We start from the raw sequence: 25538 nt of genomic DNA on the forward strand, positions 1-25538 counted from the left end.
TGCCCACAGACAGATGAATGGATAAAGATGTGGTACATGTATAAAATGGAATATTACTCAGCCATAAAACGGAATGAAACTGGGTCATTTGTAGAGACATCGATGGATCTAGAGACTGTCATACAGAATGAAGTAAGTCAGAAAGAGGAAAACAAATATTGTATATTAATGCATATATGTGGAACCTACGAAATTTTACAGAGGAACTGGTTTGCAGGGAAGAAATAGAGACACAGATGTAGAGAACAAACGTATGGACAGCAAGTGTGGAAAGCCATGGGGTGGTGGTGGTGGGATGACTTGGGAGATTGGGATTGACCTGCATACATGTATATGCATAAAATACATAACTAATAATAACCTGCTGTATAAAAAAATAAATAAAATTAAATTTCAAAATTTTAAAAAATAAAATATAAAAATAATACAGAAAAAAGTTCTTCCCTTCACACAGATGTATTTATAGGAAAGTATTATTTCCATGCTTATATCTATAAATACATAAAAGAGGAATAAAAGCTAACGTGAACCATAAAAGAAGAAAAACCTGAACCCAACAGTTATACAGAGGAAAACACTATCAGGGCACTTGTTCCAACGGTAAACAATATTGAAATTGGTCAGAGGTGGGGAATCATCTCCCATACAGCCATCAACACACACCCCACACAAGGAGCGTCCTCATTGCAAAGCTGGGTGATCGAGCCGAGGCATCTCTGAATAAAGGTGAGCTGAGCCCCAGGCCAGCTGCTGCTGAACTGTTCCCACCCTTCCCAGGTTAAACACCTGAATATGTACATGGGCTTGAAAGACTAGAGGAAGGGCCATGGAGCCACACCAGCGACAGCACGCAGGCCAACTTGGTGCCTGCAGGCCAGCCAGGGTGGTCCTGGCCATGGGCGCTCTTCCAGAAGCTTTCCATTGTCCTGCCTGAGATACCCACCCTGTCCCGGCCCCCACTGCTTTTTTCCTTCGTCACCTCAGTCTGGAGAAAAATTCCATCGGAAGGTATGGGTGACACATCCTCCTCTTTACAGGAGGCAGCCTGGCATCTCCTGCAGAAAGGCCAGCAGAACCCCACTCACACCGGGCCACCAACAAAGCTGTGGCCCCTCACTCCCTCCCACCAGCACATCCCCGAGACTGCTCACGGGGCAGAGAATATGGAGGCAGGCACAGCTTCAGGGGCTATTGCTGCATGGAGCGCTGTTTATATTGACCTCAACCAGGCACACCTGGGGAGGGCCGGCCGGCAGGATAAGGCTGCCCACGTCAGCTAATCCACAACCCGCAGGGAAGCACATTGTTGAAAAGGGACCTCGCTAAGTCAGAATAGAAGGCAAGGAAAAAAAGGACACAATGCCTTTTGCAGCACCGTAGATGAGTCTAGAGGTAATCACGTGACATGTAGTAAGTCAGAAAGTGAAAGACACATATCATATCATATCACTTATAGGTGTTACCTAAAAATGGATACCAGGGCAGATATTTCCACTGAGAAGGGCAATTAGAGATTCATTAAACAAACTTATGGTTCACCAATGGAAAGGTGTGAGCATTGGTTTCATTACGATATCGGGGTTAACAGACTTATACAAACACAGGTGACATATATAATCACCAAAGACCTACGGAATACCAAAAGACTACTCAACATTCTGTCATAACGTACATGGGAAAAGGATCCCAGGAAAAACCGACATCTGTATATGTGTTAAAGAACCACATCTTCCACACCTACAACAAGCCAAACATTGTAATCAAACTTGCTGTAATAAAAAACAAAAAATTAAATTAAAAACACGAACAAGAAGTAGGGAGACAAACTTGAGGGGCTTTCTCCTGGCACATTCCATTCTAAATTCCAATCTAGAAAAGGACTTCCATTGAGGCTCTGTTGCCCTAGTAACCAGAATTGGTAAGGGAGAACTGCTGCCACCTTGTGGCCGTTTCACACAACAGCAGCTTTAATCCCAGCGCTAATGGTCAGTTGATATTCAAAATCATTGCAGGCCGGTAAATGACACCTGCCCTGAAAACAAATCCTGGGGTCACATATCGACCAAAAAATTCAAAGGACGTCCATATTTCAAAACGACCGTTTCAAAAGCCATATTTTACGCACATTAGTGTTCTTCTTTTTGTTTCTTTACTTTTTTGTTTAAAAAACGGGAATGGAAAAAGGCATCCCCCAGAATGGGCAAAAATCGTTGAAAACGAATCAATGGACAAAGGTTTAATCTCCAATATATAAACAGCTCATGCAGCTTAATATTAAAAAAAACAAAAAACCCAATACAAAAATGGCCAGTATATCTAAAGAGACGTTTCTTCAAAGACGACACAGAGATGGCCAAGACGCACATGAAAAGCAGCTGAAGAGCACTAATTATTAGAGAAATGCAAATCGAAACTACAATGAGGTATCACCTCACACCTGTTAGAATCGGCATCCTCAGAAAATCTACAAACAACAAATTCTGGGGAGGGTGTGGACAAAAGGATCCCTCTTCCACTATTGGTGGGAAGGTAAATTGATACAGTCACTATGGAGTACACTATGGAGTTTCCTTAAAAAAACTAGAAATAGAATTACCATCTGATCCTGCAATCCCACTTCTGGGTATAGACCCAGAGAAAACCATAAATCAAAAAGGCACATTCACCACAATGTTCATTGCAGCACTATTTACAAAGGCCAGGTAATGGAAGCAACCTAAATGCCCTCACACAGATGAATGGATAAAGATGTGGTACATGTATAAAATGGAATATTACTCAACCATAAAAAGGAATGAAACTGGGTCATTTGTAGAGACATCGTTGGATCTAGAGACTGTCATACAGAATGAAGTAGGTCAGAAAGAGGAAAACAAATATTGTATATTAATGCATATATGTGGAACCTAAAAAATGGTACAGATGAACTGGTTTGCAGGGAAGAAATAGAGACACAGAGGTAGAGAACAAACGTATGGACACCAAGTGTGGGAAGCCATGGGGTGGTGGTGGTGGGATGAGTTGGGAGTTTGAGATTGACCTGTATACATGTATATGCATAAAATACATAACTAATAATAACCTGCTGTATATAAAGGTAAATAAAATTAAATTTCAAAATCTTAAAAAATAAAATTTAAATATAAAACAGAAAAAAGTTCTTCCCTTCACACAGATGTATTTATAGGAATGAATTATTTCCATGCTTATATCTATAAATATATAAAAGAGGAATAAAATCTAACTTGAACCATAAAAGGAAAAAAACCTGAACCCACCAGTTATACAGAGGAAAACCCTATCAGGGCACTTGCTCCAGCGGCAAACAATTCTGAAATTGGTCAGAGGTGGGGAATCATCCCCATACAGCCAGCAACCCACACCCCACACAAGGAGCGTCCTCATTGCAAAGCTGGGGGACCGAGCCGAGGCATCTCTAAAAAAAGGTGAGCTGAGCCGCAGGCCAGCTGTTGCTGAACTGTTCCCACCCTTCCCAGGTAAAACAACTGAATATGTACAAGGGCTTGAAAGACTAGAGGAAGGGCCGTGGAGCCACAACAGCGACAGCACGCAGGCCAACTTGGTGCCTGCAGGCCAGCCAGGGTGGTCCTGGCCCCGGGCGCTCTTCCGGAAGCTTTCCATTGTCCTGCCTGAGATACCCCACCTGTCCCGGCCCCCACTGCTTTTTTCCTTCCTCACCTCTGTCCAGAGAGAAATTCCAGCAGAAGGTATGGGTGACACATCCTCTTCTTTACAGGAGGCAGCCTGGCAACTAATGCAGAAAGGCCAGGAGAACCCCACTCACACCAGGCCACCAACAAATCTGTGGCACCTCATTCCCTCCCACCAGCACAGCCCCGAGACTGCTGACGGGGCAGAGAATATGGAGTCAGGAACAGCTTCAGGGGCTATTGCTGCCTGGAGCGCTGTTTATATTGACCTCAACCAGGCACACCTGGGGAGGGCCGGGCGGCAGGGTAAGGCTGCCCAGGTGAGCTAATCCACAACACTCAGGGAATCACATTGTTGAAAATGGACCTCGCTAAGGCAGAAGAGAAGCCAAGGAAAAAAAGAACACAATGCCACTTGCACCACCGTAGATGAGTCTAGAGGTAATCACGTGACTTGTAGTAAGTGAGAAAGTGAAAGACACATATCATATCATATCACTTATAGGTGTTACCTAAAAATGGATACCAGGGCAGATATTTCCACCGAGAAGGGTAATCAGAGATTCATTAAACAAACTTATGGTTCACCAATGGAAAGGTGTGAGGATGGGTTTCATTACGATATCGGGGTTAACAGACTTATACAAACACAGGTGACATATATAATCACCAAAGACCTACGGAATACCAAAAGACTACTCAACATTCTGTCATAACGTACATGGGAAAAGGATCCCAGGAAAAACAGACATCTGTATATGTGTAAAAGAACCACATCTTCCACACCTACAACAAGCCAAACATTTTAATCAAACTTGCTGTAATAAAAAACAAAAAATTAAATTAAAAACACGAACAAGAAGTAGGGAGACAAACTTGAGGGGCTTTCTCCTGTCACATTCCATTCTAAATTCCAATTTAGAACAGGACTTCCATTGAGGCTCTGTTGCCCTAGTAACCAGAATTGGTAAGGGAGAACTGCTGCCAGCTAGTGGCCGTTTCACACAACAGCAGCTTTAATCCCAGCGCTCATGGTCAGTTGATATTCAAAATCATTGCAGGCCTGTAAATGACACCTGCCCTGAAAACAAATCCTGGGGTCACATATCGACCAAAAAATTTAAAGGACGTCCATATTTCAAAATGACCGTTTCAAAAGGCATATTTTATGCACATTAGTGTTCTGCTTCTTTTTCTTTCTTTCTTTTTTGGTTAAAAACACGGGAATGGAAAAAGGCATCCCTCAGAAGGGGCGAAAATAGTTGCAAACGAATCAATGGACAAAGGTTTAATCTCCTATATATATACACAGATCATGCAGCTTATTAAAAAAACAAACAACCCAATACAAAAATGGGCAGAAGATCTAAAGAGACGTTTCTTCAAAGAAGACACAGAGATGGCCAAGACGCACATGAAAAGCTGCTCAAGAGCACTAATTATTAGAGAAATGCAAATCAAAACTACAATGAGGTATCACCTCACACCTGTTAGAATCGGCATCATCAGAAAATCTACAAACAAATTCTGGGGAGGGTGTGGACAAAAGGAGCCCTCTTCCACTATGGTGGGAATGTAAATTGATACAGTCACTATGGAGAACAGTATGGAGTTTCCTTAAAAGAACTAGAAATAGAAACCTTGACTTTCCCTAACCCTAACCATAGCCCGGAACGGAATCCTACCACCAACCCTACACCTTATCTATGCCGTACACTAATCCTAATCCGTACGCTGGCACTAACCAGTGAGTCAACACGTACCCTGACCCTAACACGTTTCCATACCCTCAGCTGTGCCCTAAAACTTGTCGTTGCCTATCCTTAACCTTAGCCCGGAACGGAAACCTACCATCAGCCCTACACCTTACCCTAAGCTGTACCCTAATCCTAATTCATACATCAACACGTACCCTGACCCTAACACGTTTCCGTACCCTCACCTCTGCCATAAACCTTGCCGTTCCCTAACCCTAACCCTAGCCCGGAACGGAAACCTACCACCAACCCTACACCTTACCTTACGCCGTACCCTAATCCTAATTCGTATGCTGACACTAACCTGTGCATCAACACATACCCTGACCCTAACACGTTTCGTACCCTCACCTGTGCCCTAAACTTTGCCGGTCCCTAAACATAACCCTAGAATGGAACGGAAACGTACCACCAACCCTACACCTTACTCTATGCGGTACCCTAATCCTCATGCGTATGCTGACACTAACCCGTGAGTCAACACGTACCCTGAACCTAACACATTTCTGTACCATCACCTGTGCCCAAAACCTTGCAATTCGCTAACCCTAACCCTACAACGGAATGGAAACCTACCGCCCTCCGTACACCTTACCCTACGCCGTACCCTAATCCTAATGCGTATGATGACACTATTCCATGTATCAACATGTATCATGACCCTAACACGTTTCTGTTCCGTCACCTGTACCCTAAACCTTGCCGTACCCTAACACTAACCCTAGCCCAGAATGGAAAACTACCACAAACCGTACAGCATACCCTACACGGTACCCTAATCCTAATCCGTACACTGACACTAACCCGTGCGTCAACACATACACTGACCCTAACACTTTTCCGTTCCCTCACCTGTGCCCTAAACCGTGCCGTTGCCTAACCCTAACCCTAGCCCAAAACGGAAACCTACCACCAACCCTACACGTTACTCTACGCCATACCCTAATCATAATCCGAGCGTCAACACGTACCCTGACCCTAACACATTTCCGTACCCTCACCTATGCCCTAAACCTTGCCGTTCCATAACACTAACCCTAGCCTGGAACGGAAACCTACCACCAACCCTAGACCTTAACCTACGAAGGACCATAAACCTACTCCGTACGCTGACACTAACACATGCGTCAACACTTACCCTGACCCTAACACGTTTCCGTACCTTCACCTGTGACCTAAACCTTGCCATTCCCTAACCCTAGCCCTAGACCACAATGGAAACCTACCACCAAGCCTACACCTTACCCTAAGCCGTACCCTAATGCTAATCCATATGTCAACACGTACCCTGACACTAACACGTTTCCATACCCTCATCTGTGCCCAAAACCTTGCCGTTCCCTAACACTAACCCTAGCCTGAAACGGAAACCTACCACCAACCATACACTTTACCCTATGCCGCACCATAATCCTCATCTGTACGTTCACACTAACCCGTGCGTCAACACGTACCCTGAGCCTAACACGTTTCGATACCCTCACGTGTGCCCTAAACCTTGCCGTTCCCTAACCCTAACCCTAGCCCAGAACGGAAACCCACCACCAGCCCTACACCTTACCCTACGACGTACACTACTCCTGGCCCGTACGCTGGCACTGACCCGTGCGTCAGCACATAGCCTGACTCCCCCACGTTTCCGTACCCGCAACTGTGCCCTAAGACTTGCCGTTCCCTAACCCTAACCCTAGCCCAGAAAGGAAGCCCACCACCAGCCCTACACCTTTCCCTACGACGTAGCCTACGACTGGCCCATACGCTTTCACTGACACGTGTGTCAGCACGTAGCATGACCCTCCCACGTTTCCATACCCTCACCTGTGCCCTAAGCCTTGACATTCCCTAACCCTAACCCTAGCCCGGAAAGGAAACCAACCACCAGCCCTACACCTTACCCTACGTTGTTGCCTACTCCTGGCCTGTACGCTGGCACTGACCCGTGCGTCAGCACATAGCCTGACCCTCCACCATTTCCGTACCCTCAACTGTGCCCTAAGTCTTGTCCTTCCCTAACCCTAACCCTAGCCCAGAACAGAAACCCACCACCAGCCCTACAGCTTACCCTACGCCGTAGCCTAATCCTGGCCCGTACGCTGGCACTGATCGGTGCGTCAGCACGTAGCCTGACCTTGCCACATTCCCGTACCCTCACCTGTGTCCTAAGCCTTGCCGTTCCATAACCCTAACCATAACCCCAAACGGAAACCCACCACCAGCCCTAAACCTTACCCTACGCCGTACCCTACACCAGGCCCGTACGCTGGCACTGATCCGTGCGTCAGCATGTAGCCTAACCCTCCCACTTTTCCTTACCCTCACCTGTTCCCTAAGCCTTGCCGATCCCTAACTCTAACCCTAGCCCGGAACGGAAACCCACCACCAGCCCTACACCCTACCCTACGTCGTAGCCTACTGCTGGCCCGTAAGCTGGCACTCTCCCATGTGTCAGCCCGTAGCCTGCCTCTCCCACGTTTCCGTACCCTCACCTGTGCCCTAAGCCTTGCAGTTCCCTACCTCTAACCCTAGCCCGGAACGGAAACCACCACCAGCCCTACACATTACGCTATGCCGTACCCTACTCCTGGCCCGTACGCTGGCACTGACCCATTCTTCAGCACGTATCCTGACCCTCCCACGTTTCCGTACCCTCACCTGTGTCCTAAGCCTTAACTTTCCCTAACCCTAACCCTAGACCGGAATGGACACCCACCACTGCCCTTACACCATACCCAACGCCGTACCCTACTCCTGGTCCACACCCTGGCACTGACCCTTTCTTCAGCATGTAGCCTGACCCTCCCACGTTTCCGTACCCTCACCTGTGCCCTAAGCCTTGACGCTCCCTAACCCTAACACTAGCCCGGAATGGACACCCACCACCAGCCTTACACTTTACCCTACGCCGTACCCTACTCCTGGTCCATACCCTGGCATTGAACCGTGCTTCAGCATGTAGCCTAACCCTCCCACGTTTCCGTACCCTCACCTGTGCCCTAAGCCTTGCCTTTCCCTATCCCTAACCCTAGCGCGGAACGGAAACCCACCACAAAACCTAAACCTTAACGTACGCCGTAGACTACTCCTGACCCGTACGCTGGCAGTGACCCTTGCGTCAGCACATAGCCTGCCTCTGCCACGTTTCCATACCCTCACCTGTGCACTAAGCCTTGCCGTTCCCTAACTCTAACCTGGAACGGAAACCCACAACCAGCCCTACACCTTACCCAATGCCGTACCCGAATCCTGGCGTGTACGCTGGCAAAGACCCGTGCGTCATCACGTAGCCTGACCCTCCCACGTTTCCGTACCCTCACCTGTGCCCTAAGCCTTGCCGTTCCCTAACCCTAACCCTACACCTAACCCTACGCCATACCCTACACTTGGCCCATACGCTGGCACTGACCCGTGCGTCAGCACGTAGCCTGACCCTCCCACTTTTCCGTACCATCTTCTGTGCCCTAAGCTTTGCCGTTCCCTAACCCTAAACCTAGCCTGGAACGGAAACCCACCACCAGCCCTAAACCTTACCCTACGCCGTACCCTAATCCTGCCCCGTACGCTGGCACTGACCCGTGCGTCAGCACGTAGCCTGCCACTCCTACGTTTCCGTACCCTCACCTGTGCCCTAAGCCTTGCCGTTCCCTAACCCTAACCCGGAACATAAACCCACCACCAGCCCTAAACCTTACCCTACGCTGTACCCTACTCCTGGCCCCTATGCTGGCACTGACCTGTGCGTCAGCACGTAGCCTGCCTATCCCACGTTTCCATACCCTCACCTGTGTCCTAAGCCTTGCCGTTCCCTAACCCTTACCCTAGCCTGGAACGGAAACCCACCACCAGCCCTAAACCTTACGCTACGACGTACCCTAATCCTGGCCCGTACGCTGGCACAGACCCGTGCGTCAACACGTAGCCTGCCACTCCCACGTTTCCGTACGTTCACCTGTGCCCTAAGCCTTGCTGTTCCCTCACCCTAACCCTAGCCCGGAACGAAAACCCACCACCACCCCTAAACCTTACCCTACGCCATACCCTACTCCTGGCCCATACGCTGGCACTGACCCATGCGTCAGCACGTAGCCTGACCCTCCCACGTTTCCTTACATTCACCTGTGCTCTAAGCCTTGCCGTTCCCTGACCCTAACCCTAGCCCGGAACGGTATCTCACAACCAGCCCTACTCCTTACCCTACGCCGTTCCCTATTCCTGGCCCGTACGCTGGCACTGACCCGTGCGTCAGCACATAGCCGGACCCTCCCACGTTTCCGTACCCTCACCTGTGCCCTAAGCCTTGTCATTCCCTAACCCTAACCCTAGCACGGAACGGAAACCCACCACCAGCCCTACACATTAGCCTACGCCGTAGCCTATTCCTGGCCCGTACATTGGCACTGACCCATGCGTAAGAACGTAGCCTGACCATCCCACGTTTCCGTACCCTCACCTGGGCCCTAAGCCTTGCCGTTCCCAAACCCTAAACCTAGCCCGGAACGGAAACCACCACCAGACCTACACCTTACCCTACGCAGTACCCTACTCCTGGCCCTTACGCTGGCACTGACACGTGCGTGAGCACATAGCCTTACCCTCCAACCACCCTCCCAATACAGAAATGGTCAGAAGATCTCATGAGACGATCCTTCAAAGAAGACACAGACATGGCCAAGACGCAGATGAAAAGCTGCTCAACATCACTAATTATTAGAGAAATGCAAATCAAAACTACAATGAGGGGGCTTCCCTGGTGGCGCAGTGGTTGAGAGTCCGCCTGCCGATGCAGGGGACACGGGTTCGTGCCCCGGTCCGGGAAGATCCCACATGTCGCGGAGCAGCTGGGCCCGTGAGCCATGGCCACTGAGCCTGCGCGTCCGGACCCTGTGCTCCGCAACGGGAGAGGCCACAACAGTGAGAGGCCCGCGTACAACAACAAAAAAAAAAAAAAAAAAAACTACAATGAGGTATCACCTCACACCTGTTAGAATCGGCATCATCAGAAAACCTACAAACAACAAATTCTGGGGAGGGTGTGGACAAAAGGAGCCCTCTTCCACTATTGGTGTGAATGTAAATTGATACAGTCACTATGGAGAACAGTGTGGAGTTTCCTTAAAAAAAGTAGAAATAGAATTACCATCTGATCCAGGAATCGCACTTCTGGGCATATACCCAGAGAAAACCATAAATCAAAAAGGCACATTCACCACAATGTTCATTGCAGCACTATTTACAATAGCCAGGTAAGGGAGCAAACTAAATACCCACAAACAGATGAATGGGTAAAGATGTGGTACATATATAAAATGGAATATTACTCGGCCATAAAAAGGAATGAAACTGGGTCATTTGTAGAGACATCGATGGATCTAGAGACTGTCATACAGAATGAAGTACGTCAGAAAGAGGAAAACAAATATTGTATATTAATGCATATATGTGGAACCTAAAAAGTGGTACAGAGGAACTGGTTTGCAGGGAAGAAATAGAGACACAGGTAGAGAACAAACTTATGGACACCAAGTGTGGGAAGCCATGGGGTGGTAGAGGTGGGATGAGTTGGGAGATTGGGATTGGCCTGCATACATGCATATGCATAAAATACATAACTAATAATAACCTGCTGTATAAAAAAATAAAACTAAATTTCAAAATTTTAAAAAATAAAATTTAAAAATAAAAGAGAAAAAAGTTCTTCCCTTCACACAGATGTATTTATAGGAATGTATTATTTCCATGCTTATATCTATAAATACATAAAAGAGGTATAAAATCTAACTTGAACCATAAACGAAAAAAAACCTGAACCCACCAGTTATACAGAGGAAAGCCCTATCAGGGAACTTGCTCCAGCGGTAAACAATTCTGAAATTGGTCAGAGGTGGGGAATCATCTCCCATACAGCCAGCAACCCACCCCGCATGTAAGGAGCGTCCTCATTGCAAAGCTGGGGGACCGTGCCAAGGCATCTCTGAATAAAGGTGAGCTGAGCCCCAGGCCAGCTGCAGCTGAACTGTTCCCACCCTTCCCAGGTAAAACACCTGAATATGTACAAGGGCATGAAATCCTAGAGGAAGGGCCGTGGAGCCACACCAGCGACAGCACACAGGCCAACTTTGTGCCTGCAGGCGAGGCAGGATGGTCCTGACCCCGGGCGCTCTTCTGGAAGCTTTCCATTTCCCTGCCTGAGATACCCCTCCTGTCCCGGACCCCACCCCTTTTTTTCCTTCCTTACCTCAGCCCGGAGAGAAATTCCAGTGGAACTTATGGGTGACACATCCTCTTCTTTACAGGTGGCAGCCTGGCAACTCCTGCACAAAGTCCAGCAGAGCCCCACACACACCGGGCCACCCACAAAGCCGTGGCCCCTCACACGCTCCCACCAGCAGAGCCCCGAGACTGCTGACGGGGCAGAGAATATGGAGTCAGGCACAGCTTCAGGGGCTATAGCTGCCTGGAGCCCTGTTTATATTGACCTCAACCAGGCACACCTGGGGAGGGCCGGCCGGCCCAGTAAGGCTGCCCAGGTCAGCTAATCCACAACCCTCAGGGATTCACATTGTTGAAAATGGACCTCGCTAAGGCAGAATAGAAGCCAAGGAAAATAAGGACACAATGCCATTTGCAGCACCGTAGATGAGTCTAGAGGTAATCATGTGACATGTAGTAAGTCGGAAAGTGAAAGGCACATATCGTATCATATCACTTATAGGTGTTACCTAAAAATGGATACCAGGGCAGATATTTCCACGGAGAAGGGCAATCACATATTCATTAAACAAACTTATGGTTCACCAATGGAAAGGTGTGAGGATTGGTTTCATTACGATATTGGGGTTAACAGACATAAAAACACAGGTGATATATATAATAACCAAAGAGCTACGGAATACAAAGAGAGGCGTACAAAACATTCTGTCATAACGTACATGGGAAAAGGATCCCAGGAAGAACAGACATCTGTATATGTGTAAAAAAAACACATCTACCATACCTACAACAAGCCAAACATTGTAATCAAACTTGCTGTAATAAAAAATAAAAAATTAAATTAAAAACACGAACAAGAAGTAGTGAGACAAACTTGAGGGGCTTTTTCCTGTCACATTCCTTTCTAAATTCCAATCTAGAACACGACTTCCATTGAGGCTCTCTTGCCCTAGTAACCAGAATTGGTAAGGGAGAACTGCTGCCACCTTGTGGCCGTTTCACACAACAGCAGATTTAATCCCAGCGCTCATGGTCAGTTGATATTCAAAATCATTGCAGGCCTGTAAATGACACCTGCCCTGAAAACAAATCCTGGGGTCACATATCGACCAAAAAATTTAAAGGACGTCCATATTTCAAAATGACCGTTTCATAAGGCATATTTTATGCACATTAGTGTTCTGCTTCTTTTTCTTTCTTTCTTTTTTGGTTAAAAACACGGGAATGGAAAAAGGCATCCCTCAGAAGGGGCGAAAATAGTTGCAAACGAATCAATGGACAAAGGTTTAATCTCCAATATATATAAACAGCTCATGCAGCTTATTAAAAAAACAAACAACCCAATACAAAAATGGGCAGAAGATCTAAAGAGACATTTCTTCAAAGAAGACACAGAGATGGCCAAGACGCACATGAAAAGCTGCTCAAGAGCACTAATTATTAGAGAAATGCAAATCAAAACTACAATGAGGTATCACCTCACACCTGTTAGAATCGGCATCATCAGAAAATCTTCAAACAAATTCTGGGGAGGGTGTGGACAAAAGGAGCCCTCTTCCACTATGGTGGGAATGTAAATTGATACAGTCACTATGGAGAACAGTATGGAGTTTCCTTCAAAGAACTAGAAATAGAAACCTTGACTTTCCCTAACCCTAACCATAGCCCGGAACGGAATCCTACCACCAACCCTACACCTTATCTATGCCGTACACTAATCCTAATCCGTACGCTGGCACTAACCAGTGAGTCAACACGTACCCTGACCCTAACACGTTTCCATACCCTCAGCTGTGCCCTAAAACTTGTCGTTGCCTATCCTTAACCTTAGCCCGGAACGGAAACCTACCATCAGCCCTACACCTTACCCTAAGCTGTACCCTAATCCTAATTCATACATCAACACGTACCCTGACCCTAACACGTTTCCGTACCCTCACCTCTGCCATAAACCTTGCCGTTCCCTAACCCTAACCCTAGCCCGGAACGGAAACCTACCACCAACCCTACACCTTACCTTACGCCGTACCCTAATCCTAATTCGTATGCTGACACTAACCTGTGCATCAACACATACCCTGACCCTAACACGTTTCGTACCCTCACCTGTGCCCTAAACTTTGCCGGTCCCTAAACATAACCCTAGAATGGAACGGAAACGTACCACCAACCCTACACCTTACTCTATGCGGTACCCTAATCCTCATGCGTATGCTGACACTAACCCGTGAGTCAACACGTACCCTGAACCTAACACATTTCTGTACCATCACCTGTGCCCAAAACCTTGCAATTCGCTAACCCTAACCCTACAACGGAATGGAAACCTACCGCCCTCCGTACACCTTACCCTACGCCGTACCCTAATCCTAATGCGTATGATGACACTATTCCATGTATCAACATGTATCATGACCCTAACACGTTTCTGTACCGTCACCTGTACCCTAAACCTTGCCGTACCCTAACACTAACCCTAGCCCAGAATGGAATACTACCACAAACCGTACAGCATACCCTACACGGTACCCTAATCCTAATCCGTACACTGACACTAACCCGTGCGTCAACACGTACACTGACCCTAACACTTTTCCGTTCCCTCACCTGTGCCCTAAACCGTGCCGTTGCCTAACCCTAACCCTAGCCCAAAACGGAAACCTACCACCAACCCTACACGTTACTCTACGCCATACCCTAATCATAATCTGAGCGTCAACACGTACCCTGACCCTAACACATTTCCGTACCCTCACCTATGCCCTAAACCTTGCCGTTCCATAACACTAACCCTAGCCTGGAACGGAAACCTACCACCAACCCTAGACCTTAACCTACGAAGGACCATAAACCTACTCCGTACGCTGACACTAACACATGCGTCAACACTTACCCTGACCCTAACACGTTTCCGTACCTTCACCTGTGACCTAAACCTTGCCATTCCCTAACCCTAACCCTAGACCACAATGGAAACCTACCACCAAGCCTACACCTTACCCTAAGCCATACCCTAATGCTAATCCATATGTCAACACGTACCCTGACACTAACACGTTTCCATACCCTCATCTGTGCCCAAAACCTTGCCGTTCCCTAACACTTACCCTAGCCTGAAACGGAAACCTACCACCAACCATACACTTTACCCTATGCCGCACCATAATCCTCATCTGTACGTTCACACTAACCCGTGCGTCAACACGTACCCTGAGCCTAACACGTTTCGATACCCTCACGTGTGCCCTAAACCTTGCCGTTCCCTAACCCTAACCCTAGCCCAGAACGGAAACCCACCACCAGCCCTACACCTTACCCTACGACGTACACTACTCCTGGCCCGTACGCTGGCACTGACCCGTGCGTCAGCACATAGCCTGACTCTCCCACGTTTCCGTACCCGTACCTGTGCCCTAAGACTTGCCGTTCCCTAACCCTAACCCTAGCCCGGAAAGGAAGCCCACCACCAGCCCTACACCTTTCCCTACGCCGTAGCCTATGACTGGCCCATACGCTGGCACTGACACGTGTGTCAGCACGTAGCATGACCCTCCCACGTTTCCATACCCTCACCTGTGCCCTAAGCCTTGACATTCCCTAACCCTAACCCTAGCCCGGAAAGGAAACCAACCACCAGCCCTACACCTTACCCTACGTTGTTGCCTACTCCTGGCCTGTACGCTGGCACTGACCCGTGCGTCAGCACATAGCCTGACCCTCCACCATTTCCGTACCCTCAACTGTGCCCTAAGTCCTGTCCTTCCCTAACCCTAACCCTAGCCCAGAACAGAAACCCACCACCAGCCCTACAGCTTACCCTACGCCGTAGCCTAATCCTGGCCCGTACGCTGGCACTGATCCGTGCGTCAGCACGTAGCCTGACCTTCCCACGTTCCCGTACCCTCACCTGTGTCCTAAGCCTTGCCGTTCCATAACCCTAACCATAACCCCAAACGGAAACCCACCACCAGCCCTAAACCTTACCCTACGCCGTACCCTACACCTGGCCCGTACGCTGGCACTGATCCGTGCGTCAGCATGTAGCCTAACCCTCCCACTTTTCCTTACCCTCACCTGTTCCCTAAGCCTTGCCGATCCCTAACTCTAACCCTAGCCCGGAACGGAAACCCACCACCAGCCCTACACCCTACCCTACGTCGTAGCCTACTGCTGGCCCGTAAGCTGGCACTCTCCCATGTGTCAGCCCGTAGCCTGCCTCTCCCACGTTTCCGTACCCTCACCTGTGCCCTAAGCCTTGCAGTTCCCTACCTCTAACCCTAGCCCGGAACGGAAACCACCACCAGCCCTACACATTACGCTATGCCGTACCCTACTCCTGGCCCGTACGCTGGCACTGACCCATTCTTCAGCACGTATCCTGACCCTCCCACGTTTCCGTACCCTCACCTGTGTCCTAAGCCTTAACGTTCCCTAACCCTAACCCTAGACCGGAATGGACACCCACCACCGCCCTTACACCATACCCAACGCCGTACCCTACTCCTGGTCCACACCCTGGCACTGACCCGTTCTTCAGCATGTAGCCTGACCCTCCCACGTTTCCGTACCCTCACCTGTGCCCTAAGCCTTGCCGCTCCCTAACCCTAACACTAGCCCGGAATGGACACCCACCACCAGCCTTACACTTTACCCTACGCCGTACCCTACTCCTGGTCCATATCCTGGCATTGAACCGTGCTTCAGCATGTAGCCTAACCCTCCCACGTTTCCGTACCCTCACCTGTGCCCTAAGCCTTGCCTTTCCCTATCCCTAACCCTAGCCCGGAACGGAAACCCACCACAAAACCTAAACCTTAACGTACGCCGTAGACTACCCCTGACCCGTACGCTGGCAGTGACCCTTGCGTCAGCACATAGCCTGCCTCTGCCACGTTTCCATACCCTCACCTGTGCACTAAGCCTTGCCGTTCCCTAACTCTAACCTGGAACGGAAACCCACAACCAGCCCTACACCTTACCCAATGCCGTACCCGAATCCTGGCGCGTACGCTGGCAAAGACCCGTGTGTCATCACGTAGCCTGACCCTCCCATGTTTCCGTACCCTCACCTGTGCCCTAAGCCTTGCCGTTCCCTAACCCTAACCCTACACCTAACCCTACGCCATACCCTACACTTGGCCCATACGCTGGCACTGACCCGTGCGTCAGCACGTAGCCTGACCCTCCCACTTTTCCGTACCATCTTCTGTGCCCTAAGCTTTGCCGTTCCCTAACCCTAAACCTAGCCTGGAACGGAAACCCACCACCAGCCCTAAACCTTACCCTACGCCGTACCCTAATCCTGCCCCGTACGCTGGCACTGACCCGTGCGTCAGCACGTAGCCTGCCACTCCTACGTTTCCGTACCCTCACCTGTGCCCTAAGCCTTGCCGTTCCCTAACCCTAACCCGGAACATAAACCCACCACCAGCCCTAAACCTTACCCTACGCTGTACCCTACTCCTGGCCCCTACGCTGGCACTGACCTGTGCGTCAGCACGTAGCCTGCCTCTCCCACGTTTCCATACCCTCACCTGTGTCCTAAGCCTTGCCGTTCCCTAACCCTAACCCTAGCCTGGAACGGAAACCCACCACCAGCCCTAAACCTTACGCTACGACGTACCCTAATCCTGGCCCGTACGCTGGCACAGACCCGTGCGTCAACACGTAGCCTGCCACTCCCACGTTTCCGTACGTTCACCTGTTCCCTAAGCCTTGCTGTTCCCTCACCCTAACCCTAGCCTGGAACGGAAACCCACCACCAGCCCTAAACCTTACCCTACGCCATACCCTACTCCTGGCCCGTACGCTGGCACTGACCCGTGCGTCAGCACGTAGCCTGACCCTCCCACGTTTCCTTGCGTTCACCTGTGCCCTAAGCCTTGCCGTTCCCTGACCCTAACCCTAGCCTGGATCGGTATCTCACAACCAGCCCTACTCCTTACCCTACGCCGTTCCCTATTCCTGGCCCGTACGCTGGCACTGACCCGTGCGTCAGCACATAGCCGGACCCTCCCACGTTTCCGTACCCTCACCTGTGCCCTAAGCCTTGTCATTCCCTAACCCTAACCCTAGCACGGAACGGAAACCCACCACCAGCCCTACACATTAGCCTACGCCGTAGCCTATTCCTGGCCCGTACATTGGCACTGACCCATGCGTAAGAACGTAGCCTGACCATCCCACGTTTCCGTACCCTCACCTGGGCCCTAAGCCTTGCCGTTCCCAAACCCTAAACCTAGCCCGGAACGGAAACTACCACCAGACCTACACCTTACCCTACGCAGTACCCTACTCCTGGCCCTTACGCTGGCACTGACACGTGCGTGAGCACATAGCCTTACCCTCCAACCACCCTCCCAATACAGAAATGGTCAGAAGATCTCATGAGACGATCCTTCAAAGAAGACACAGACATGGCCAAGACGCAGATGAAAAGCTGCTCAACATCACTAATTATTAGAGAAATGCAAATCAAAACTACAATGAGGAGCTTCCCTGGTGGCGCAGTGGTTGAGAGTCCGCCTGCCGATGCAGGGGACACGGGTTCGTGCCCCGGTCCGGGAAGACCCCACATGTCGCGGAGCAGCTGGGCCCGTGAGCCATGGCCACTGAGCCTGCGCGTCCGGAGCCTGTGCTCCGCAACGGGAGAGGCCACAACAGGGAGAGGCCCGCGTAGAACAAAAAAAATAAATTAAAAAAAAAAAAAAACTACAATGAGGTATCACCTCACACATGTTAGAATCGGCATCATCAGAAAACCTACAAACAACAAATTCTGGGGAGGGTGTGGACAAAAGGAGCCCTCTTCCACTATTGGTGTGAATGTAAATTGATACAGTCACTATGGAGAACAGTGTGGAGTTTCCTTAAAAAAAGTAGAAATAGAATTACCATCTGATCCAGCAATCGCACTTCTGGGCATATACCCAGAGAAAACCATAAATCAAAAAGGCACATTCACCACAATGTTCATTGCAGCACTATTTACAATAGCCAGGTAAGGGAGCAAACTAAATACCCACAAACAGATGAATGGGTAAAGATGTGGTACATATATAAAATGGAATATTACTCGGCCATAAAAAGGAATGAAACTGGGTCATTTGTAGAGACATCGATGGATCTAGAGACTGTCATACAGAATGAAGTACGTCAGAAAGAGGAAAACAAATATTGTATATTAATGCATATATGTGGAACCTAAAAAGTGGTACAGAGGAACTGGTTTGCAGGGAAGAAATAGAGACACACAGGTAGAGAACAAACGTATGGACACCAAGTGTGGGAAGCCATGGGGTGGTGGTGGTGGGATGAGTTGGGAGATTGGGATTGGCCTGCATACATGCATATGCATAAAATACATAACTAATAATAACCTGCTGTATAAAAAAATAAAACTAAATTTCAAAATTTTAAAAAATAAAATTTAAAAATAAAAGAGAAAAAAGTTCTTCCCTTCACACAGATGTATTTATAGGAATGTATTATTTCCATGCTTATATCTATAAATACATAAAAGAGGTATAAAATCTAACTTGAACCATAAACGAAAAAAAACCTGAACCCACCAGTTATACAGAGGAAAGCCCTATCAGGGAACTTGCTCCAGCGGTAAACAATTCTGAAATTGTTCAGAGGTGGGGAATCATCTCCCATACAGCCAGCAACCCACCCCGCATGTAAGGAGCGTCCTCATTGCAAAGCTGGGGGACCGTGCCAAGGCATCTCTGAATAAAGGTGAGCTGAGCCCCAGGCCAGTTGCAGCTGAACTGTTCCAACCCTTCCCAGGTAAAACACCTGAATATGTACAAGGGCATGAAATCCTAGAGGAAGGGCCGTGGAGCCACACCAGCGACAGCACACAGGCCAACTTTGTGCCTGCAGGCGAGGCAGGATGGTCCTGACCCCGGGCGCTCTTCTGGAAGCTTTCCATTTCCCTGCCTGAGATACCCCTCCTGTCCCGGACCCCACCCCTTTTTTTCCTTCCTTACCTCAGCCCGGAGAGAAATTCCAGTGGAACTTATGGGTGACACATCCTCTTCTTTACAGGTGGCAGCCTGGCAACTCCTGCACAAAGTCCAGCAGAGCCCCACACACACCGGGCCACCCACAAAGCCGTGGCCCCTCACACGCTCCCACCAGCAGAGCCCCGAGACTGCTGACGGGGCAGAGAATATGGAGTCAGGCACAGCTTCAGGGGCTATAGCTGCCTGGAGCACTGTTTATATTGACCTCAACCAGGCACACCTGGGGAGGGCCGGCCGGCCCAGTAAGGCTGCCCAGGTCAGCTAATCCACAACCCTCAGGGATTCACATTGTTGAAAATGGACCTCGCTAAGGCAGAATAGAAGCCAAGGAAAATAAGGACACAATGCCATTTGCAGCACCGTAGATGAGTCTAGAGGTAATCATGTGACATGTAGTAAGTCGGAAAGTGAAAGGCACATATCGTATCATATCACTTATAGGTGTTACCTAAAAATGGATACCAGGGCAGATATTTCCACGGAGAAGGGCAATCACAGATTTATTAAACAAACTTATGGTTCACCAATGGAAAGGTGTGAGGATTGGTTTCATTACGATATTGGGGTTAACAGACATATACAAACACAGGTGATATATATAATAACCAAAGAGCTACGGAATACAAAGAGAGGCGTACAAAACATTCTGTCATAACGTACATGGGAAAAGGATCCCAGGAAGAACAGACATCTGTATATGTGTAAAAAAAACACATCTACCATACCTACAACAAGCCAAACATTGTAATCAAACTTGCTGTAATAAAAAATAAAAAATTAAATTAAAAACACGAACAAGAAGTAGTGAGACAAACTTGAGGGGCTTTTTCCTGTCACATTCCTTTCTAAATTCCAATCTAGAACACGACTTCCATTGAGGCTCTCTTGCCCTAGTAACCAGAATTGGTAAGGGAGAACTGCTGCCACCTTGTGGCCATTTCACACAACAGCAGATTTAATCCCAGCGCTCATGGTCAGTTGATATTCAAAATCATTGCAGGCCTGTAAATGACACCTGCCCTGAAAACCAATCCTGGGGTCACATATCGACCAAAAAATTTAAAGGACGTCCATATTTCAAAATGACCGTTTCATAAGGCATATTTTATGCACATTAGTGTTCTGCTTCTTTTTCTTTCTTTCTTTTTAGGTTAAAAACACGGGAATGGAAAAAGGCATCCCTCAGAAGGGGCGAAAATAGTTGCAAACGAATCAATGGACAAAGGTTTAATCTCCAATATATATAAACAGCTCATGCAGCTTATTAAAAAAACAAACAACCCAATACAAAAATGGGCAGAAGATCTAAAGAGACGTTTCTTCAAAGAAGACACAGAGATGGCCAAGACGCACATGAAAAGCTGCTCAAGAGCACTAATTATTAGAGAAATGCAAATCAAAACTACAATGAGGTATCACCTCACACCTGTTAGAATCGGCACCATCAGAAAATCTACAAACTACAAATTCTGGGGAGGGTGTGGACAAAAGGAGCCCTCTTCCACTATTGGTGGGAATGTAATTTGATACAGTCACTATGGAGAACAGTATGGAGTTTCCTTTAAAAAACTAGAAATAGAATTACCATCTGACCCAGCAATCCCACTGTTGGGCATATACCCAGAGACAACCATAAATCAAAAAGGCACATTCACCACAAGGTTCATTGCAGCACTATTTACAATAGCCAGGTAATGGAAGCAACCTAAATGCCCACAGACAGATGAATGGATAAAGATGGGGTACATATATAAAATGGAATATTACTCGGCCATAAAAAGGAATGAAACTGGGTCATTTGTAGAGACATCGAAGGATCTAGAGACTGTCATACAGAATGAAGTAAGTCAGAAAGAGGAAAACAAATATTGTATATTAATGCATATATGTGGAACCTAAAAATGGTACAGATGAACTGGTTTGCAGGGCAGAAATAGAGACACAGAGGTAGAGAACAATCGTATGGACACCAAGTGTGAGAAGCCATGGGGTGGTGCTGGTGGGTCGAGTTGGGAGATTGAGATTGACCTGTATACATGTATATGCATAAAATACATAACTAATAATAACCTGCTGTATAAAAAAGTAAATAAAATTAAATTTCAAAATTTTAAAATATAAAATTTAAAAATAAAACAGAAAAACGTTCTTCCCTTAACACAGATGTATTTATAGGAATGAATTATTTCCATGCTTATATCTATAAATACATAAAAGAGGAATAAAATCTAACTTGAACCATAAACGAAAAAAAAACCTGAACCCACCAGTTATACAGAGGAAAACCCTATCAGGGCACTTGCTCCAGCGGTAAACAATTCTGAAATTGGTCAGACGTGGGGAATCATCTCCCATACAGCCAGTAACCCTCACCCCACGCAAGGAGAGTCCTCATTGCAAAGCTGGGGGACCGTGCCAAGGCATCTCTGAATAAAGGAGAGCTGAGCCCCAGGCCAGCTACTGAAGAACTGTTCCCACCCTTCCCAGGTAAATCACCTGAATATGTACAAGGGTTTGAAAGACTAGAGGAAGGGCCGTGGAACCACACCAGCGACAACACGCAGGCCAACTTGGTGCCTGCAGGCCAGCCAGGGTGGTCCTGCCCTCGGGCGCTCTTCCGGAAGCTTTCCATTGTCCTGCCTGAGATACCCCACCTGTCACGGCCCCCACTGCTTTTTTCCTTCCTCACCTCTGTCCGGAGAGAAATTCCAGCGGAAAGTATGGGTGACACATCCTCTTCTTTACAGGTGGCAGCCTGGCAACTCCTGCAGAAAGGCCAGCAGAACCCCACTCACACCGGGCCACCAACAAAGCTGTGGCCCCTCATTCCCTCCCACCAGCACAGCCCAGAGACTTCTCACGGGGCAGAGAATATGGAGTCAGGCACAGCTTCAGGGGCTATTGCTGCCTGGAGCGCTGTTTATATTGACCTCAACCAGGCACACCTGGGGAGGGCTGGGCGGCAGGGTAAGGCTGCCCAGGTCAGCTAATCCACAACACTCAGGGAATCACATTGTTGAAAATGGACCTCGCTAAGGCAGAAGAGAAGCCAAAAAACAAGAAAACAATGCCATTTGCACCACCGTAGATGAGTCTAGAGGTAATCACGTGACTTGTAGTAAGTCAGAAAGTGAAAGACACATACCATATCATATCACTTATAGGTGTTACCTAAAAATGGATACCAGGGCAGATATTTCCACCGAGAAGGGCAATCAGAGATTCATTAAACAAACTTATGGTTCACCAATGGAAAGGTGTGAGGATGGGTTTCATTACGATATCGGGGTTAACAGACTTATACAAACACAGGTGACATATATAATCACCAAAGACCTATGGAATACCAAAAGACTACTCATCATTCTGTCATAACGTACATGGAGAAAGGATCCCAGGAAAAACAGACATGTGTATATGTGTAAAAGAACCACATCTTCCACACCTCCAACAAGCCAAACATTGTAATCAAACTTGCTCTAATAAAAAATAAAAATTAAATTAAAAACACGAACAAGAAGTAGGGAGACAAACTTGAGGGGCTTTCTCCTGGTACATTCCATTCTAAATTCCAATCTAGAACACGACTTCCATTGAGGCTCTGTTTCCCTATTAACCAGAATTGGTAAGGGAGAACTGCTGCCACCTTGTGGCCGTTTCACACAACAGCAGCTTTAATCCCAGCGCTCATGGTCAGTTGATATTCAAAATCATTGCAGGCCTGTAAATGACACCTGCCCTGAAAACAAATCCTGGGGTCACATATCGACAAAAAATTCAAAGGACGTCCATATTTCAAAACGACCGTTTCAAAAGGCATATTTTATGCACATTAGTTTTCTGCTTCTTTTTCTTTCTTTCTTTTTTGGATAAAAAAACGGGAATGGAAAAAGGCATCCCTCAGAAGGGGCGAAAATAGTTGCAAACGAATCAATGGACAAAGGTTTAATCTCCAATACATATAAACAGCTCATGCAGCTTAGTATTAAAAAAACAAACAACCGAATACAAAAATGGGTAGAAGATCTAAAGACACGTTTCTTCAAAGAAGACACAGAGATGGCCAAGACGCACATGAAAAGCTGCTCAAGAGCACTAATTATTAGAGAAATGCAAATCAAAACTACAATGAGGTATCACCTCACACCTGTTAGAATCGGCATCATCAGAAAATCTACAAACAACAAATTCTGGGGAGGGTGTGGACAAAAGGAGCCCTCTTCCACTATTTGTGGGAATGTAAATTGATACAGTCACTATGGAGAACAGTATGGAGTTTCCTTAAAAAAAAACTAGAAATAGAATTACCGTCTGATCAAGCAATCCCACTTCTGGGCATATACCCAAAGAAAACCATAAATCAAAAAGGCACATTCACCACAATGTTCATTGCAGCACTATTTACAATAGCCAGGTAATGGAAGCAACCTAAATGCCCACAGACAGATGAATGGATAAAGATGGTGTACATATATAAAATGGAATATTACTCGGCCATAAAAAGGAATGAATCTGGGTCATTTGTAGAGACATCGATGGATCTAGAGACTGTCATACAGAATGAAGTAAGTCAGAAAGAGGAAAACAAATATTGTATATTAATGCATATATGTGGAACCTAAAAAATGGTACAGATGAACAGGTTTGCAGGGAAGAAATAGAGACACAGAGGTAGAGAACAAACATATGGACACCAAGTGTGGGAAGCCATGGGGTGGTGGTGTTGGGATGAGTTGGGAGTTTGAGATTGACCTGTATACATATATATGCATAAAATACATAACTAATAATAACCCGCTGTATAAAAAAGTAAATAAAATAAAATTTCAAAATTTTAAAATATAAAATTTAAAAATAAAACAGAAAAAAGTTCTTCCCATCACACAGATGTATTTATAGGAATGAATTATTTCCATGCTTATATCTATAAATACATAAAAGAGGAATAAAATCTAACTTGAACCATAAACGAAAAAAAAACCTGAACCCACAAGTTATACAGAGGAAAACCCTATCAGGGCACTTTCTCCAGCGGCAAACAATTCTGAAATTGGTCAGAGGTGGGGAATCATCTCCCGTACAGCCACCAACCCACCCCCCATGCAAGGAGCGTCCTCATTGCAAAGCTGGGGGACCGTGCCGAGGCATCTCTGAATAAAGGTGAGCTGAGCCCCAGGCCAGCTGCTGCTGAACTGTTCCCACCCGTCCCAGGTAAAACACCTGAATATGTACAAAGGCTTGAAAGCCTAGAGGAAGGGCCGTGGAGCCACACCAGCGACAGCACGCTGGCCAACTTGGTGACTGCAGGCCAGCCAGGGTGATCTTGGCCCCTTGCGCTCTTCCGGAAGATTTCCATTGTCCTGCCTGAGATACCCCTCTTGTCCCGGGCCCCACTGCATTTTTCCTTCCTCACCTCTGTCCGGAGAGAAATTCCAGCGGAAGTTATGGGTGACACATCCTCTTCTTTACAGGTGGCAGCCTGGCAACTCCTGCAGAAAGGCCAGCAGAACCCCACTCACACCGGGCCACCAACAAAGCTGTGGCCCCTCACTCCCTCCCACCAGCACAGCCCCGAGACTGCTGACGGGGCAGAGAATATGGAGTCAGGCACAGCTTCAGGGGCTATTGCTGCCTGGAGCGCTGTTTATATTGACCTCAACCAGGCAGACCTGGGGAGGGCCGGCCGGCAGGGTAAGGCTGCCCAGGTCAGCTAATCCACAACCCTCAGGGAATCACATTGTTGAAAATGGACCTCGCTAAGGCAGAATAGAAGCCAAGGAAAATAAGGACACAATGCCATTTGCAGCGCCGTAGATGAGTCTAGATGTAATCACGTGACTTGTAATAAGTCAGAAAGTGAAAGACACATATCA

General features: G+C 47.7%; 2 long non-coding RNA genes across 2 annotated transcripts in view; both read left to right on the forward strand.

The window, feature by feature from the left end:
* Window positions 1-24627, forward strand: LOC308611020. Its single transcript, XR_014014752.1, has 2 exons — window positions 1-436; window positions 24536-24627. It is a non-coding gene; the product is annotated as an uncharacterized lncRNA (long non-coding RNA).
* The window catches only part of LOC308611019, a 722564-nt gene that overhangs the window by 475629 nt on the left and 221397 nt on the right, over window positions 1-25538 (forward strand). The window lies entirely within an intron of this gene.

The sequence above is a fragment of the Mesoplodon bidens genome (genome assembly GCF_964165515.1).
Source record: "Mesoplodon bidens genome assembly, contig: HAP1_SCAFFOLD_94, whole genome shotgun sequence".
Taxonomy (NCBI): domain Eukaryota; kingdom Metazoa; phylum Chordata; class Mammalia; order Artiodactyla; family Ziphiidae; genus Mesoplodon; species Mesoplodon bidens.